This window comes from Acomys russatus, chromosome 1 (assembly GCF_903995435.1).
Source record: "Acomys russatus chromosome 1, mAcoRus1.1, whole genome shotgun sequence".
NCBI classification, from domain to species: Eukaryota; Metazoa; Chordata; class Mammalia; order Rodentia; family Muridae; genus Acomys; species Acomys russatus.
The window spans coordinates 21254566-21272472 of NC_067137.1; the positions used below are offsets into that span (position 1 = coordinate 21254566).

Here is a 17907-nt window from a genome sequence, read left to right on the forward strand (position 1 = left end):
GGGGACTTGTGCATCCCTCTGTGTATCTGGATGCCAGATTTTCATGAGCAACCTGCAGAGTAAACTTTTCCCTCCTAGAGAGCACATTTCTTCTTCTTGAAATTTCAGAACTCAAACTACTTAACAACCAGCCCATGATTTTGTCCAACACTTCCTTCACTTGCTATAGCAATAATGATAAATGATAATAATACGGATAATGCCTCCTGAATATTTACTCTATGGAAGTCATTGTGCTAAGTGCCTCTTAATCACTTTCTAATGACATCATCAAGATGTGCAGAGAAAGTCAGCTGTATTATTTGTTTCCACGTCATTAGTCAGGATGGCTAAGCTCAAAGAAGTTGAGTAGCTGACTTGAGGCACTAGGAAATGGTAGAGCTCTGAGTTGAGTTCAGGTCAGCCTGGTATCTAAGTTCATGAACTCAACCATAACTAGATAGAGATTTATCTGGAATTTCCCAATGTCGTGGTCCCTCCTAGGTGTTCTCCATGATACAGCCTGTAATTGCTATGCAGATTATGAAGAAAATGGTTGGTTTTCTCTTATTCAGGGCTGTCTTGCAGGGTGAGAGCCTCACGGGCCTATTATGAGACTCTCTATTTAGTGTCTGCCCCTCCTACTTGCTTTCTAAGCAAGTTTCCTTTTCCTCGCTCACTAGCTTCCTCCCTGCCCTCCCCGGAAGGCACTTCACACTCTAGTGTCTTTTATCCTTTATGTTGAATGTGCTCATGAACATCTGTTCTTTAAGGTCAAGAACTCAGTGTCTTCATCTGTAGACCCTGCCTCTCTTAAAGTCCCCACCTCTTCATAGAACTGTGTGGATGGGCATTAACTTCACCCCATGAATTTGGAGGGGAAACACAAATATCAAGTCCTTAGCATTGTAGCAACGAGCAATCCATAACTATGCCTTCCTCAATTGTTTCTCACTTCAAGGGAGTTGAAGTTAGTATGAATGTGACTGTCACTGACCTCCAGCCATAGTGTTGAACAGTCCTCCATGTGTGGACAGTGAAGGAGCCATGGCTGAAAGTCAGGAACGTCCAACAGTTCTCGCCTTCCCTGCCTGTTTCAGAATATGTGACCTCGGCAGAGGTGGAAAAGCAGATTCCGTGTCTGACTTTAGTCCCTTTTCAGAGTTTAACTGCACTAGGTTCTCAGCAGTGGCAGATTTAATGGTTACAGTTTGACTATTTGCAAGCAAACCCAAATTACACGAAATGTAATAAATTGTCATTTTGCTGAGATAGGACTTTGAAAATGCCATGCTGTTAGGTGAGGTGTGGTTGCAAGTCACTTAGGTGGTGAGAGATTTGTTGTTTTCTGCCTATTATGATAATGTGTTTTATGGAGGTGATGATATGCTACAGTGGGATTCATGAACGTGGGGATTTGAGAAGTGTCTGGATTCATTCTGAACAAATACCAAGGGTTACCCAGTGTGCATGGTGGCCAGCAAAGTGCAGCTTCCGCTGTGGTCCTGCTGCAGAACCTAAGCAATAAGCATTGAGATGACTTCACTCTCCTACAACAGCTCTGCAGGTTGGTGACAGCAGCACCCCTAGGAACCCAAAGCATTTCTTCTGCACAGAAGGAAGCAATAGAACCAACAGTGTCCAATTAGCTCATGCTTTATTCACCTGCTCCAAATACATTTACTGCATACTCATAACTGCTTCTTTTGGACTAGACTGCTATTATCCTGAAAAAGAAAGAAATCTTGGGTTTGCATCTAGAGATACTGTAGGATTTAAGGAAATATTCTCATTTTCCATCCAGACTTTTAATACTGCATATACCCTCTGACAGCATGATCTACCTAGATCTAATATAATCATTTATTCAGCAGGCTGGAGGGTTAGATTCTTTTATACCTGGTGTCAGCAGTCATGGTGTGTGATGCTGCCAAGACTCTCCAATGACAGCAAGACCCGAGAAGTCTCAGGGAAAGAGAGTGCTACTTGTGGACAAGGATTCCATTATCTCAGAAGCCACTCCTGAAAGCAATTTCTCAAAGTTTATTGTCTTAGTTAGGGCATCTATTGCTGTGAAGGGACACCATCACCACTGCAACTCTTATAAAAGAAAACATTTCACTGAGGCTGGTTTACAGTTCAGAGGCTCAGTCCTGTCACCATGGCGAGAAGCACGGCGGCATTCAAACAGATATGGTGCTGGAGAGGTAGAGAGAACTCTACATCCAGATCTGCGGGCAGCAGGAAGAGAGAATGACACTGGTCTTGGCTTGAGCTTCTGAAACCTCAAAACACGCTCTAAGAATATTCTGTGGTGAGCATTTCTATTGTTTGCAGATGTTATTGGAAAAGATGCAGAGGGATGGAGGACTATCACTTCTCTCTAGTTACTGATCCCAAGCAGTGTTTCAGTGTCACACCTGAGCTTCAGCTGCCAATAGGGATACAATAACTCTCAAGTATTAAGTCCCCAGTCCTCAAGGAGGCTGAGCCAGCCATACCAAGAGTGTTGAAAGTCCTTGGGCCAATCATTTCATTGTGTGCATTCTCTTCTGTCTGCCCTAGTGAGATGTAAGAGCATTATCACTTTTTTTTTTGAAAGAAAATAAAGAGGGCTACACAGTACTTGACTAAGCTGCAACAATAGTTCTTCTTCTTCTTCTTCTTCTTCTTCTTCTTCTTCTTCTTCTTCTTCTTCTTCTTCTTCTTCTTCTTCTTCTTCTTCTTCTGCTGCTGCTGCTGCTGCTGCTGCTTTTTTCTCATTCTCCTCCTCCCCTTCCTCCTCCTCCTTCTCCTCCTCCTCTTCTTCTTCTTCTCATCCTCCTCCTCCTCCTTCTCCTCCTCCTTTTCCTCTTCCCCCCTCCTTCTTCTGTAAGTGGGAATGCATTTTCATGTCTAGTAAAGCTTTTATGTAGACCAATGGTTTGAATGCAGGGTCTCTGAGAGAGAGCTTCTCTGTGCATTTGAGGAGCAAGGAGCTGACTACCTACACAAGACTCCATCTCTAGTTCACTCCCATTGGTTGTTCCTTGGAGAATGAGATGGAGTCCCATTGTTCCATTCCTCTCAAGTCCTAAAATCAATATGCTATGCCTACTATTTAGGCTGAAGAACCAGCATTCATATTTTCTAGTCTTTTCTTAAGAATTCTGAAAGCTACCCATCAGAGCAGAGGGTACCAACTCCTCTGCCTACTTGTTCTGGGGAGGCACACCACAGGGCATCTGCTTCGTCCTGCATACACATCCGAGTACCCTTCCTGCTAAGGGCTGGCCTTGCTGTTCTAGAAACTTTAATATCAGTCCCTTGCTGGAGGCTGAGAAGACTTTAGATTTCTATGGCTTTAGCATCTGAGTCAGGGTGTAAGCTGGCTGCTGCTGCTCCCCTAGGCGGTCACAAAAGGTGACTTCTACTCTCAACACTGTAGACAGACCTAACAGTTGGAAAGAACTTCTCATATACTTCCCAGCCAAATGCTGCATTGTGAGTGAGTGAAAACCAAGTTGTGAAACAATACATTGTAAAATATTAACATCAAGCTGTCTGGATGCCAGAGATGTGGATGACATTTACTTTCTACTTTAGACCTTCCTAGTGTTTTTTTTTTTTTTTTCTTCAGACTTTCTATAGAAAAGCTGAAAGTATATTTTAAATTACATTTCTAAAAGATGCACTCAAGATGTACTGCATGAAGCCAAATGACTGTTCCGACATTCCTTCACACTAGCTGGCTTCAAATCACTGCCTCTAGGTGCAGAGCCAGGAGCTTGGAAGGGGGGTGTGAACCAGGAGGGAAAAGGGAGGAGGCTTCAACGTGGGCCATTGAATTTCCTCTCTTCAGACATTGCTCCGACAGCTAATTCCAGGCCGCTCATCTGTATGGTGGCAGCATGACTTTCATGTTTTCCCCAAGGTATTTTATGGCTTTTTTACAGTGGTGCTGTGAGTAACTTCCAAACAGTGAAAAAAAAAATCTCAGCTCATTTCTCTTGTCTCTTCACTTCCCTTTGCTTCTCTGTGTTAGGCCCGTCCCCCATGCTAGTCCCCTCATCTACTGTCTCTCCTTTCATCTTCTCCCCTCACCTTTTCATTCTCACTTTCTTGTCACTTGCCTTTCGTCTCCCTTCCTAATCCTCAACGGGAAATAAACCTCTCTCTTGTCCAAGTCAGGCTCTGACACTGTGAGCCCACACTATGAAGAGGAAAGTCTGCAGAAGGGTTTACTATTGGGAGCTAAGTGGCTCCAAGCTCCAGGGAAAGCTTCAACCCTTCACTTTCCCAGAGGGAAATTCAGATTTCAGAGATAAGTACAACACAGGATCTGGTCCCTGGATTGCAGGTGCCCTTCCTGTAAGAAACTCGGTAATTAATCGTACCAAACAGAGAGCACTCTGGAAGGGTGGCTGAAAAGACAGATGAGTTTTGCCAAGTGCTGCCTTTCCTAGCTGACCTGTCATTCTCCTCAGGAGAATGCTACAGGCACCCATAGCCTAGTCAATGTCTTCCTGTTGTGTTTAATTCAAGACAGTTAACACAATCCCCAAAGAGTTCTGGGCTTGACAGCGGTATGACACCTTAAGGAATGGCATAGATGTGACGGACTGAGAGAGACATGGGTTTGAATAGACCCCAGCCTTCTGCAGCCTTCAACAATAACCTAGTCTCTTGAACTACCTCACCCTAGTCACCTGCGTTAGTCTCCATCTGAAGCATCGGCTTCTTGGATGTCTTCTCCTGGCATCCCTAATTAGGCTGAACCTCCCCTTTCTGCATCCAAAGAGCTGTGCATCCTCTCCTTCACAGTGGGGCAAGGCTTTGCAGAAGTATGAGTATCTGTCTTTCCTGTGCTGCTTAATGCATCAACCCGTCACTGCCAGCCACTGCTCTCCACATCCTGGGCTCCTCAGTCTAAAGCTCCAAGAGGGTCATGATGACTTCTGTTGTCAACTTCACAGGACCGATAATGTCTAAGGAAGGGTCATCTGGGGACATATAGACTAGCATGATCGGGGTCGGAAGACCCATCATGAATGTCAGCAGAGCCATTTCATGGGCTAAAATCCTAGACTGATAAAAAGGAGAGAGGGAAGTGAGCACCAGTGTCCATCAGTCTCTGGTCCCTAACAATGGACAGAGTGCGGTCTCCTCCCTCGAGCTCTTGATGCTGTCACTTCCACATCATGACCACTGTCCCCTGGAACTATGAAGCAAACTAAAGCCATTCTCTCTGAATTTCTTCGGTCAGGACATTTTCTCACAGCAGTAGAATAGTAACCAAAACAAGAATGGTATTTGCTTCTGCTCACCAAGGCAGCTTAGCTTTCAGGAACATGGCTAGATACTGAAGCGATGTTCACAACCTGATAACTGAATGAGTAAATCTCAGCAGTAAGTGTTTTGGTTCCCAAGCCTTGGCATGTTACAGTCTCTTGGAATCTCAGTTCCCTCTTTGTTAAATGGGAATAATGAGATCCCATTTATTGAAGGATACTTCAGAGGGGCCTGGCATGGGCACAGTATGTGCCAACTACAACACACACACACACACACACACACACACACACACACACATTTTGCTTCTTGCTTACATTTGCTTGGTTTGGGGGGTTTGGGGTTATTTGTTTGCTTGTTTGTTTTGTATTTGATGTTGTTTTTCCACTCTGGAGCATTGAGGGAAGCATTGAAAGTTTTAACTCTTAGAAACACATGTGTCCCTGTTTCTTTCTCTTCCTGTTTTCCACTCTACTTCCTTGCTTAGGGAGGCACAAAATGGAGAAACAGAGGAAAAAGAGATCAGGTTTCTGTTTCCTTGCGTGTGAGATGACCTTGGGTAAAGTAGGTCCCTCCCTGTGTTTCAGCTTCCTTGTACATGTGATGGGAAGACAAAGACAAATGGCCTTTATGGTCCCTCCCAACTCTCACTCCGAAGCTCTGCCATAGGGGTCAAGGGTACCAGTGGCCACTGCTGTTCACAGGACAAGATGAATGGAAGCAAGAGGGTGATGTGGTATCAGCGAAGGGCAAAGCAAATTAGGCTGTTGGCCTATCTGTTTTAATCCCAGCCGAGTTTATTTTAGTAATACAGGTGAAGACTGTTTGAAAATGTATCATCGTGACAGTGCCCCCTTAGTAACAGCAGGAGGATTCCTGGTGTACGTTTGTTCAAAAGTGCCTGAGGGCTTTGTGTGTACTGTCTCATTAATTCTCAGAGCATCTGTAAAGTAGGATGGGAAATCACGATGGGTTCTCTTTTATGTGCAGAGAGACAAAGCTTCAAAAAAGGTTAAGTAGCTCCACAAGGTCATGCAGGAGCATTCTTACTCTCAGAAACCTGGGCTCTATCTAGCACACCCATCTGTGAGAGCCTGGCTTCTGCTCTCTGGATGGTGGGTACGTGGCCCCATGAACACTCCTTTTCCCTGAACTGAGATGAGTGCTAAATACATGGGAAATGGCAGAAAGGCCTTGGAAGTTCTTATAAAATGTTCTGTGCCTTTCCCATCCCTTACCCCAAGAATCCTCCTGGACCAGCCAAAGCCCCATCTCAAGAGCTCAGGGGCCATCAAACTCTATGGTAGTTGCCATGGAAACAGTGCTGTGTGAGCCTGAGGCTATGGAGAGCCAGCTGCCATGAGTGAAGGTGTGTGTTTCTGGGTCACTTTTCTGGCTGACCCTGAGGACGCTGTTTTTGTTTAGGAGAATGCTGGAAGTATATGTGATCTGATCCATCTTCTTCTTTGGTGTTGAATTCAATGTCCCAGTTCTCCAAGGGACTTCTTGCCTTCTCTATGGGTTACATTACAGAGTGGTATTCTGAGCCAGTCCACCAAACCAAGGGTAGTAATTATGTGTTCTGGCCACGTACCTTTTGACTATAAGACCGCGTTGGCCAATCTTCATTGTTAAGTTGACTGAATTTGGACACATCTATGAATGTGCTTCCAGAGAGGTTTAAGTGAGGAAAAGGTCCACCTCATCACCCAATGCGCTTGGGTTTTAGACTTAATAATAAGAGAAAAGCACCTGAGCACCAGCATTCAGCTTTCTCTCTCTTGTTTCTGACTGTTGGCATGCTATGACCAGCCACCTCATGGTCCTAACATTGTGCCTTCCCACTATGATGGAACCTTATGAGCCAAAATAAGCCCTTCTTCCCTTAAGTTGCTCCTGTCAGTTTGTTTTTCTTCCCAGCAATCAGAAGAGCAATACACTGACTTTGTGTATGACAGTTGTGTTTGCTGAGCCCTACTCTTGGTAGCTCTAAAAAGAGGTTAACTAACAGGGTCCTTGTAAGTACCGTATAGTGGGTGGCACTGGAGGGCATGTCATGGTAAATGTACTAGTAGTTGCTCTCTACTTTTCCATGTTGGAGATCCTTTCCCAAATGTGGCCTATGCTCTCCCCAAAGTGTTTGCTGCATGATCTCAGTGGTTGCCCTGGTAACTGTCAAGTGAAGAGCCAATTGTTCTTGAATGGTTTATAGCCTCTTGTCCAACATCCCTGGAGACAGCTGGACTCACAGTGGGTGATTATCCCTGGAACTACTCCCTTGCTCCAAAGGAGAAAGGCCTTTTGTTGGTGGACTTGATTTTTCAGGCTGACCCATCTTTGTGTCACTTTCAGGACATTAATTATTTAGTGCCTGGTAAAGCTCCCTGAGATCACAAGATGAAAGACCCAGTGGCAGTTCAAAGTCTTTCCTTTGATTATTATTCTAGTCAACATATTTTCAGGGGAGAAAATAGGTTTGAGATCACAGTGGAGTGAGTTTCATAAAGAGCAATGTGTAAGCAAGGCACAGAAACAGACCCAGAAACAACATTTAGGATGCCCTGCTAATGGAGGTTCTTGGGATGTGGGCACAAGTGTGGGTGCAGGAGGTATGTGTTTTGAATCAGGTTACCTGGAGAGGTACTCTCTATGGCATGCTTGGACTAGGAAGAATGTTAGTTAGTCTCCTACAGCTACTGACTGAGATCCAGTCTATGGAGGCTTGGTAGTAAGTGAGCATATCAAGAGCAAAAGAAGACAGCTCACAGGTGGGTCAGGAACAGCTTGTTTGGGACAATGAGGTCATTTCTAGTTAAGACAAAATGTCATGGCTTAGGGTTGTCGAAAGAGAGAAAGAGAGAAGTTTTGAAGAGGGCACCAAGTGCAACAGCCTTCCTTATTTGACTTTGGCTGTGAATTGTGAATTACCAGAAGCCTACACAGATGTACTATTTCAGCTGACAAAATAGGTCTATGCCCTGATCTGCCTTTGACCCAGACACTGAGCAGCCTATTCTACATGAGACAAAACAACAGCCTCAATGAGCTTTGTAAGAAAAAAAGGAAAGAAAGAAAAGAAATATGAAATTCAACATACACAACAGATCTAGAAGTTTGGGTTTGTGAGTGAAGTTAATGTACTACCAAAATGCATGATGCTATGCATGCAAGGAAGTTGATACAGTATGCTTGAAGAGTAGCCTAATGCCTGTCCTGGGGGGGGGGTCTTAATGGTCAAGCAGGCAGGGACCAAGTTCACAATTTGTTTGATATAAGATAAATCCAAGGTCTACTGTTTTGATGGGGGTCCAGTTGAGGGAAGATGAGGACCTTAGGGGACATGAATCCAGTTGATCATTTAAAAGAGGATGTCCCAGGTAGTGGCATATGTGTATGGTCCCAAAAATCCAGCCTTGGCTATGTAACAAGATAATGTCTTAAAAAAAATAAAACAAGGAAGGTGAAAGAGAATAGAGAAGAGAGGAGACAGAGACAGAACAGACAGATGCAGAGACAGAGACAGAGAGACAGAGAAACAGAGACAGAGAGACAGAGACAGAGACAGAGACAGAGAGACAGAGAGAGGAAGTGAGATGGCTATAGAGAGGCAGAAATGGGGAGAGATATTCTAGGTATATATTAGATTGGGCAAAAACTTAGAGACTAATAACAGGGTCATAGAACGTATGAAAAGATATGAATGGGCAAAGGGGTGAAAAGGCTGTCTCTTGCTGTAGTAAGACACCATGGCCAAGGCAACTTATAAAAGAAAACCTTTACTGGCACTAATGATTCAGGAGGGTGGGAGTACCTGATCCTCATGATGAAGAGCATGGGAGCAGGCAGGCAGACGTGTACCTGGAGCTGGAGCTGCATCTGTGAGACAGAAAGAGAGACAGAGAAAGAGAGAGACAGACAGACAGACAGACAGACAGACAGACAGACAGAGACAGAGACAGAAAGAGAGAGAGAGAGACAGAGAGAGATAGAGACAGAGACAGAAAGAGAGAGAGAGACAGAGAGAGAGAGAATGTAGTGTGTGCTTTTTAAACCTTAAAGCCTACTCCTCAGGACTCACCTGCTCCAAGGCAACACCTCCTAATCCTTCCCAAACTGTTCCACCAACTAGGACCACACATTCAAATGCACGAGCATAGGGGTTGTCGTTCCCACCCAAACCACCATGAAGGTCAAAAGCGGCCAGAGTGTTAGGTGTCAGCCATACATGCTTCAGCCATTTGTGAATAAAGGCTTCACTGGGCTTATGTACAAGATTCCCTTTCTGGCGTATCTCTCTCTACCCTTTGGTAGTAGTCAATTTGGGAAATTAACTCTCTGAGAGCAGGGGCTGCCACAGCGGTGACTTTCTTTGTCTTCTGTGGTGTTCTTTAATGCTGAGCCGTGAAAGGAGGGCTGCCTTTCCGAGGCTGACAGATGTGCCTCACCACTGAATGAACTCCACCGTTATGAGTGGGATCTCTTAGGATGCAGGGAAAGGCAGGAAGCATGTGTTGGAGCTGACTTCCAATGGGCCTGGAGAGGATTATGAGAGCAATTTTTGCTTCAGGACTTGTACTCCAAAGAAAGAGCGTACATGTTTCTGGCAGGATGGGAGTGGAACTTAGAGAAAGGTGAGCCAGAGCAGAGGCTGTTTCGTTCCACTCAGATTCCACCCCTGACACTAATAGCTCTTCCCTGAATGAGCCAGCTGGAGGAAAAACGGGAGAGCACAGAGTATAGAAAACCAAATATGCATCAACCAGAGGGGTCATTAGCAAGAAGCTAGTTCAGCCCCCTCATTTTCCAGTCCAGAAAAGGTGTGGGGAGGTCTGGGTCTTTAGAATTAAGAGTACATCTGCTAACTCCCTCTTTTCCTTTCTCTGAAAAAAATCACATCTCTGCTTTTTTAGACTGAATTCGCTGCCTGTCGCAAAACTCCATCATCACTGGAGATAATAGGCAAGTGGCGTCACCAAGAATATTCCTCCCGGTGAACAGGTGTGGGCCCAGCTCAGAAAATACCAGCCATGTCCCCTCGCTGCCCATCCCCACACAAGGCCTGCACTGTGCTTTTCAGAACTCTGCTTGCTTACTACTGTTTGACATCTGGATGGCTGTTTATTTGGCCACATTAGGCTTTGCCTTGTGTGACACAAAATCATTGTAAAATAATGCATTATTAAGTGTGTTTTCAGATGAGGGTAGGGGGGAATAACTGGCAAGCTGTCAGTGATTGTTTTCTTGTTGGAAGGAAAATAAATAAGTAAAATGTGTACCAGGATAGCAGCAGTAGTACTCCAAGGATTGTCTCAAATAGAGGTGCTTGTTACATTTTATTGATGTAGGTTTTTAAAAAACAAGGTTCAGAGTGAACCTAGGGCACTCACGTAAATAACCAGCACATGTGCGTAGCTTGTTATACTTCTATGGACACAAATATGATAAACCCACCATATTATGTACATTGGCTTAGATTGATGTCCATACTGCAAGACATGAAAATAAAGATCTCAACTATCGACATAACCGATTGGCTGAACAGTTGGCCATTCAAGATAGCTGACAGTTGGCCAAGTCAACAGTTAGCTAATGAATGACAGAAGTGTGCTCTGGGCAAGCACTTTAATTTTGAGACACTGTATTTATCGATACAGGATCTCCTCGGTACTGGAAAGGACCTGGTTTCCCATTCATCTTGGATTCTACATGGAGACAGAAGCATAAGACTTTATGATGTAAGGGGCTAGAGAGATAGCTCAGTTGGAAAGTGCTACAGTAGTGGGGGGATGGGGAACTGACTTTAGACAATTCTTTTAATGCTTGTGTAAAACCCAAGCATAGTGGTGTTTCCCTGTAATACCAGCTTTGTAGGCTCAGAGATAGGCATATCTCATGGTCTTGCTAGCCAGGTAGCCTAGTAAATTGGTGAGCTTAAAGTTCAACAAAGAGAACTTGTCTCAAATAACAAAGCAACAAGTTAACTGAAATATCATTGGCTTCCAGACACACGAGTACATGTGATCAAGCAAAGGTGGGCATGCACTCTCCTACACTCACACACAGGATGGCATGGCTGGTATTTAAATAGTGCACCATTCTCACACATTTTCTCATTTTGCCCTTACAAAACCCTGGGAGATTTTAGAACATGTTTTATTCTTATCACCATTTTCAGAAAATTGATGTTCCTCCAAGTATGTCCTGAGCCTGAAGTTAAATAACTAATCTAAAATGTTTCAAAATTAATACTATTCTCCAGGGCCTTTCTTTCGTTCATTTGACAAGTATTTGTTGAGTCCCTACTATGTGCCAAGTCTGGCAACAGTAATGACTAGTTCCAGAAGTATACAACAAACAAGTCAATAAATATATGTGACATATGTAGAGAAGAGATAATAGAAGACAGGGTGAGGAGGGAAAGGGTCATTTATAAGGAGTGATGTATCCACAGAGTGATCAGGGAAGTGCCTTTCTGAGGAGATAGATACATGGGTAGACAATGGCAAGGAGGGAAAAGGAGTGGCCACCTGTGGCCCATGCAGAGCCCTGGCATGAGAGCGAACCTAATACGTTTGAGGAACAGTAAGGCATCCTATAAGGCTGAGCTCGTGGGGAAAGGAAAATGGTTGGGAATGAAACTGGAGCACGGATTAGGGGTCAGATCATATGGAGTCCTCTGAAGCTAGGCTGTAGAAAGAAACTTCCAGGGGTGAATTGTCAATCTAACTGATGTGTGAAGGACAGATTGCAGGGAAACCAGCTGAGTTTCCACAGACAGCAGGAGTCAGGCTGAGAGGTGATAGGGAGAAAGCAGGCAATTCAAATAGAAGCCTTCGAGAGTTGTGGAAGAACTGACTGATGACAGGAGGTGTGACACTGCTTCCTGGCTTTTGGCCCAAGCAGCTGGGCATTAGTATTAACTTCTGAAATCAGGCTCAGGTACATGGTGTAAAGGGTTTAGATTTGCCCATGTTATGTCTGAGATGCTTATCAGGCAAGAAAATGGACAGGATCTGCCAAGGTGAGCAGATATATTCTATTCTGCTTTTTAGATGAGTGATTGGGCTGGAGATATAAACCTAGTAGTATTGACATAGAGATGGTATTTAAATCTGTGGAAATAAATATGAGATCTTCCTGGGAGTGCATTCAGATGGAGAGAAGACCCATGTTTCTCAACATTAAAAAAAAAAAAAAAAAAAAAAAAAAACTCTCAAAAGGTAATGCAAATATCTCACAGATCTTTTTTACTTTAAACTTGAACTTATTTTCACACCAGGCAAGGAGAAATTCACTGAGTGGTTCCCTAAGGAGGAAAAAAAACATCTGAATTTTTGAAGGCGTGAATGTACATGTGAATAAATGGATGGTTCTAATCGCTGTTAGTTTCTTTAAAATGTCTCTTTATTGGTCAGCAAAGAGTCCTCGGGTCCTGGGATACCCTTGAATTTATGGATCATTCATCACTGCCAGTTGGCCAGAACCACTGTGACATAGTAAAATGCTTAGCTACAAAATTTCCCATGCAGAGGCTAGAAGGAAGTGGGGACCTTTCTTCCTGTTCAGTGTGGACCATCTGGCAAAGAAGAATGAGTGTGACCTACCACCAATGTAGGAAGCAACCAGGGACTGTGTGGCTAAGTGTGATAGGAGACACTCAGGAACTAGAGCAGTGTCAGCGGGGTCAAACACCATGCTGAGGGTTTGTAAAATCAAGACTGGGCTTGGCAGTGACCTTGATGTGGAGAAACAGTACAGTTTTGTTTTGTTTTCTTTTCTTTTTTTTTTAACTGTATTTTAGGGAAGGTGGCATGAAAGATGTAGCGACAAACTCACAGAGATTTGGCTGTAGATGGAAACGGTTGTGTTAGTGGCTGAAGAGTGTAGAGATGCTTTGTGCTTGCTGTGGTTGACATCAGCTTGGTACTTTGTGAAGGGGATAAACCACTGATGCTGGAGCCAGGGGGCTCCATGGCAACAGCAGATTTCTTGAGGAAAAGATATCTTGAGGAGAAGAACATAAGTAGTGGATCCTTCAAGTAGGAGTGATGGCAGCACACTCACGTTCTAGCTCCTAATCATGAGTGCATATATTTCAGTGTCCTCAGTGAGTGAGGAACCAAGGCTGTTGCCTGGAGAGACGAGTGAAACAGAGGATTTGAAATGCTAAGGTTGGAAATAGCCATGGTAGAATGACTTGAATCGGTCAGGGAAGAGAGTGGGATTCCTGGGCAGTCCTGGACACATTCCTGGTGGAACATTTAAAGTAAGATTTACCAGCTTCGCTGTGTATTCCTCCTTCTCCCCTTCTCCACACCACATCCAGCTGCTTCCAAGCTACTATGAAGGAACAAGAGGCAAAGCCATTAACATGGTGAGTGCAGGGATGAATATAAAGAGATGGACCCAGAATCTAAGCTGAGGACAGCACGGGCCAGGTAGTGCACAGGAAAAGAGAGAGGTGTCAAGAGCTTGGGGTCTTTACTCTGTCTTGGTTCCCTGCAGAGCCTAAGGGGGGCTCAGGAAATCATTAGCAGGGGGATGTACAGTGTTCAATCAATAATGCCCCAGTCGAGGTGTGTTTCTTCCCATTTGCGTCCTTAGGCCGTCAATGGTGCTCACCTGGGCACCTGCAAGCTCATCTCCTGCCACCCTCCTTTCTCTTTCCTTTCGATTCTTCTTTCCCTGGAGACCAGGACTCATCCTGTTGTTGCCAGTAGCTTAATTCACACCTTCCCAACTATAAACCTTTGCTCACTGTGTGGCTGCAGGGGCTCTGTCCACTCTGAAGGGTCATGTGTCCAGAGTAGAGGCCAAAAGACACCCAAAGAATCAGCCTGCCTCCATCTTAGGCTTGAAGGCCATCTTATAGATTCATTCTTGTTTATGATGAAATTGCTGCTTCACCAGGACTGGGCTATGCCCCACCTGTAACCTTAGCTATAGGAGAACAGCAGCCACATCTTTGTTTCAAAAAGCTGTTATAGCCATCTTGCAACTTTACTTTTGTTTCAAAAGATTATGACCACCTTGTTATGCTGCTCTTGTAACCCTGCGCATTTGTCTGGCAAAGCTGCCATTTGGAAACCCCCCCTACCCCTAAGCTATAAAAACCCTCATCTTGCCCATGTCCAATGCTGACCTCGTGAACCCAGCCTTATGAGGAGGCAGCCCATATACACGACATTTTAAAACCTTTCTTTAATTGCATGCATTAATTAATTGCTTGCTTTAGTTAATTTGGCCATGATGATTTGGGTTGGTGGTCTTTCTCCTCAAGTCTTTGGGATTAACATTCCCTTCTCTTAATTAAATGTCTTGCTTCTCATTGCATGGTTTTTCTTTATGCTAAAAAGCTCCTTTCCCACCAGGAATGGAGACGGGAATGGGTAGGAACTCTGAAGGGGGGCATGTAGCCCCTTTACCCTGCACTGTTCAGTGAGGGGATTTTAAACCTGAGTGTTCTAAAGTGATGCATACTCTATGAGCTTTGATTAGCGTTTGCTTCTGACCCAATGCCTTTGGCAAGCAAGCTCATATGTGTAGTCTGTGTTCTCCTGGGTATTCACCTTTTCAGGCATGGGAGTGGGGGTGGGGCTGTCTTTTTGCCTGTTCTCTCATTGGCTGGTCCACCAGCTTCATCTGGCTAATCACCATGCTCACCTCCACCAGGGACCATCTATGGCAATGGTTCTCAATCTTCCTAATGCTGTGACCCTTTCATATAGTTCCTCATGTTGTGGTGAACCCTAACTATAAATTTATATTTGTTGTTACTTCAAACTGTACTTTTGCTACTGTTGTGAGTCATAGTGTAAATATCTGTTTTCTGATGGCCTTAGCTGACCCCTGTGAAAGGGTTCTTTGACCCTCACCAATGGGGTTGGGACCCACAGGTTTAGAGCCATTTTTCTAGGGGCTCCTGTGAGCCTATAGTTCTAGAAGCTTCTATACGGGCAGTATAAAACTTCCTGCTTTCTTTCCAGCCGACTCTGACGATGCCCAACCGTTTGTTAACATTCTCGGTGGACTATAACAATGAGTAAAACTCTATCTGTTGAGACAACCTACCCTGATCTCCACGTCTTCTTGTTGGGTCATGATTCAGTCCTCAGCCATCTTGCTTTTGAGTGCTTTCAGAGACTTTTAAAAACCTGAATATATTACCTGGACCTCTTCCAGATAAAAAGTCATCTGCCATTCTCTGCCCACTCATAGAGTCATAAGTGCTTCCTGAAGTCTACCCTGTCCCCTTCTCATCCAGGAAAAAGTAAATAGCATTCTCAAACAGAAAGGTTATGAAAAATGACATCACTTGGAAACATCACTGAGGCTTCATCTTGGGTGCTACGTCAAGACTGATCAAAGTGTGACCTAAATTGGTGACTCAGTTTCAGAGTTGACAGTTTTCACTCACATTCATTCACTGCAGAGGCCTATCTGTCATCTGCCTGGGCTTTTCACACAGTGGCCATGCTTGGCAGTAACCTCTGACCTTGAGCATTATTTATGGAGCCCTAGCAGGCATTGTAAAGAACCAGGGTTGTACTTGGCAACAGTCTGTGGCAGACCCACCCCTGTGAAGTGCTGACCTAAGTTTGGGCATCAGCATCAGGCTGACCTGGTCAGTTGACTCTTCAATGTCCTCCTGCCCACTGTCTTCAGTTAAAAGTTTCTCATCTCCTTAAGTCTCAGTTTCCTTAGCTTCAAACTAAGGAAACCAATGACAGGTTTTTGTAAGAAGGAATTGAAATCATATATTTAAAATATTTAGTGTAGTACTTGGTCTGCATCTGATTAATTCATAGTATTACCTTTAATTCTATTTTCTATTTGTGTGTGTGTGTGTGTGTGTGTGTGTGTGTGTGTGTGCGCGCGTGCGCATGTGTGCGTGCTCCTCTGCATGTGTGTATGGGTACATGTGTAGATGCACATGGAGGCCAGTGGACAACCTCAGTATCTCTCAGTAGCTGTCCACCTTGTTTTTAAAAACAGGATCCTTTACTATTCTGCAACTTGCTGAGGAGGTGAGGCCCTTGGAACCATCTATCTCTGCCTCTCCAGTGTCAGGATTAAAAACCAATGGCTGCATGTGGTAGCTTATGCCTTAAATCATAGCATGCAGTAGGCAAAGGCAGGTAGATTTCTATGAGGCCAACTTGGTCTACATGGCAAGTCCCAGGCCAGCCCGTGCTGCATAGCAGAAACCCTATTTCAAAACAAAACAAAACAAAAGCCAAACCAAAAAACCAAGACAGGCATGTGTCAGCATCTTTCTTTTGTTTTTATGTGGGCTCTGAAGATTGAACTTGGGCCCTTGTGTTTACATAGCAAGAACTGTTTTGAACGAGCTGCCTTCACCGCCTGATTTATATGTTTTGTTTTGGAGACAGTCTTGCTATATCACCTATGCTGGCCCCTTTGCCTCCGCATCCCAAGTGCTGGTATTACATACTGTGCCATCACATACAGTCATATTATTGATTGTTAAAATGCCTAATCCTACCCAATAAATGTCATGTAGCCTTGAGTTCCCTTGTCTGGGTCTTACTGTCTCTTCACAGCCGCACAGATGAGGTAGATGCTCCCCAGAGCTTACCTGCATAGCTTCTGTGCCCTTATCATGCACATCCTCTGAGCCATTTTGTAGAAATGCCACGGGAAGATGCAGTTCCAAATTTACTTCTAATTTCTACAGACCAGAGATGAGAGGAAAGTAAAGATCTCTTTCCTGGGCACTGAAGAGTCAGTGTTTCTCCTTCAGATCTGAGGAAGAAGGCCAGGAGTCATTTCTTTCCAGCTAGAACTGGAGGAGAATGTGGCCCTGTTGTCAGCTTGACCCAAGTGCCTATAGAAAGAGTAAAGGGACGTAGCAACAGATTGCTACGGGCATCCGGGCCAGAGATTTTCAAAGTGCATGACATGGGGTCCATTCTGAAAGGCAAGGAGAGAAGGGGCACTACATTCAAATCCCTACACATGGTCGGCACTCAACTGATTGATCAGTCTTCATCACAGCTGGCTGGAGTGGCAGGTCAGCTAGCTCAGGACAGAGCCTGGTATGGGCTCTGATTTGGAGTCCATCCCTTTCAGTCTCAGCGGCTGAACCTACAAACCAGTGAGAATGATTCCTAGCTCAGAAAGTCACCATGTTAGGACTGCAATGTAACAAACAGGACTAAAGGATGGAGCAGGGGTTTGCACCATGGAAACTGCAGAAGAAACTAGAGCTCCCTTCTATATCGCCCCACCCCCACCCCCTGCATCCCCCAGCCTCACCACACAGCAGATAGCTGCTAAACAGCTAAGTCCCAAGCCCCCCCCCCTTCTTCAACAGAAAAAAGCTTTGCCCACCATAAAATATTAGCAAATAATGATGGATTTCGGAGTTTTCAAGGAAGAACGGTGTATGAGCATGCGGAGTGTGCTCATTTGCTTTGCAGATAGATTGTAATGACTTTTCACCACAAAACCCACTTGAGGTTCTGTTAAATAAAGAACTAATGCCACTTTGCTCTTTTCTCTCAGCCCTTTTTTCCGCTCATGCAAATCAGAAACATTTGTCCTCCGTGGCTCCATAGCCTCTTGGATATGGGGAGCCCATAATGTAGCGGTTTTTTTTTTCTCCTCCCTGAAAATAAAATAATTGTCAAGTAC

General features: G+C 44.5%; 1 protein-coding gene across 1 annotated transcript in view; it reads left to right on the forward strand.

Moving 5' to 3' along the window:
• Alk (ALK receptor tyrosine kinase) overlaps positions 1-17907 on the forward strand; it is a 713415-nt gene that overhangs the window by 196001 nt on the left and 499507 nt on the right. The window lies entirely within an intron of this gene.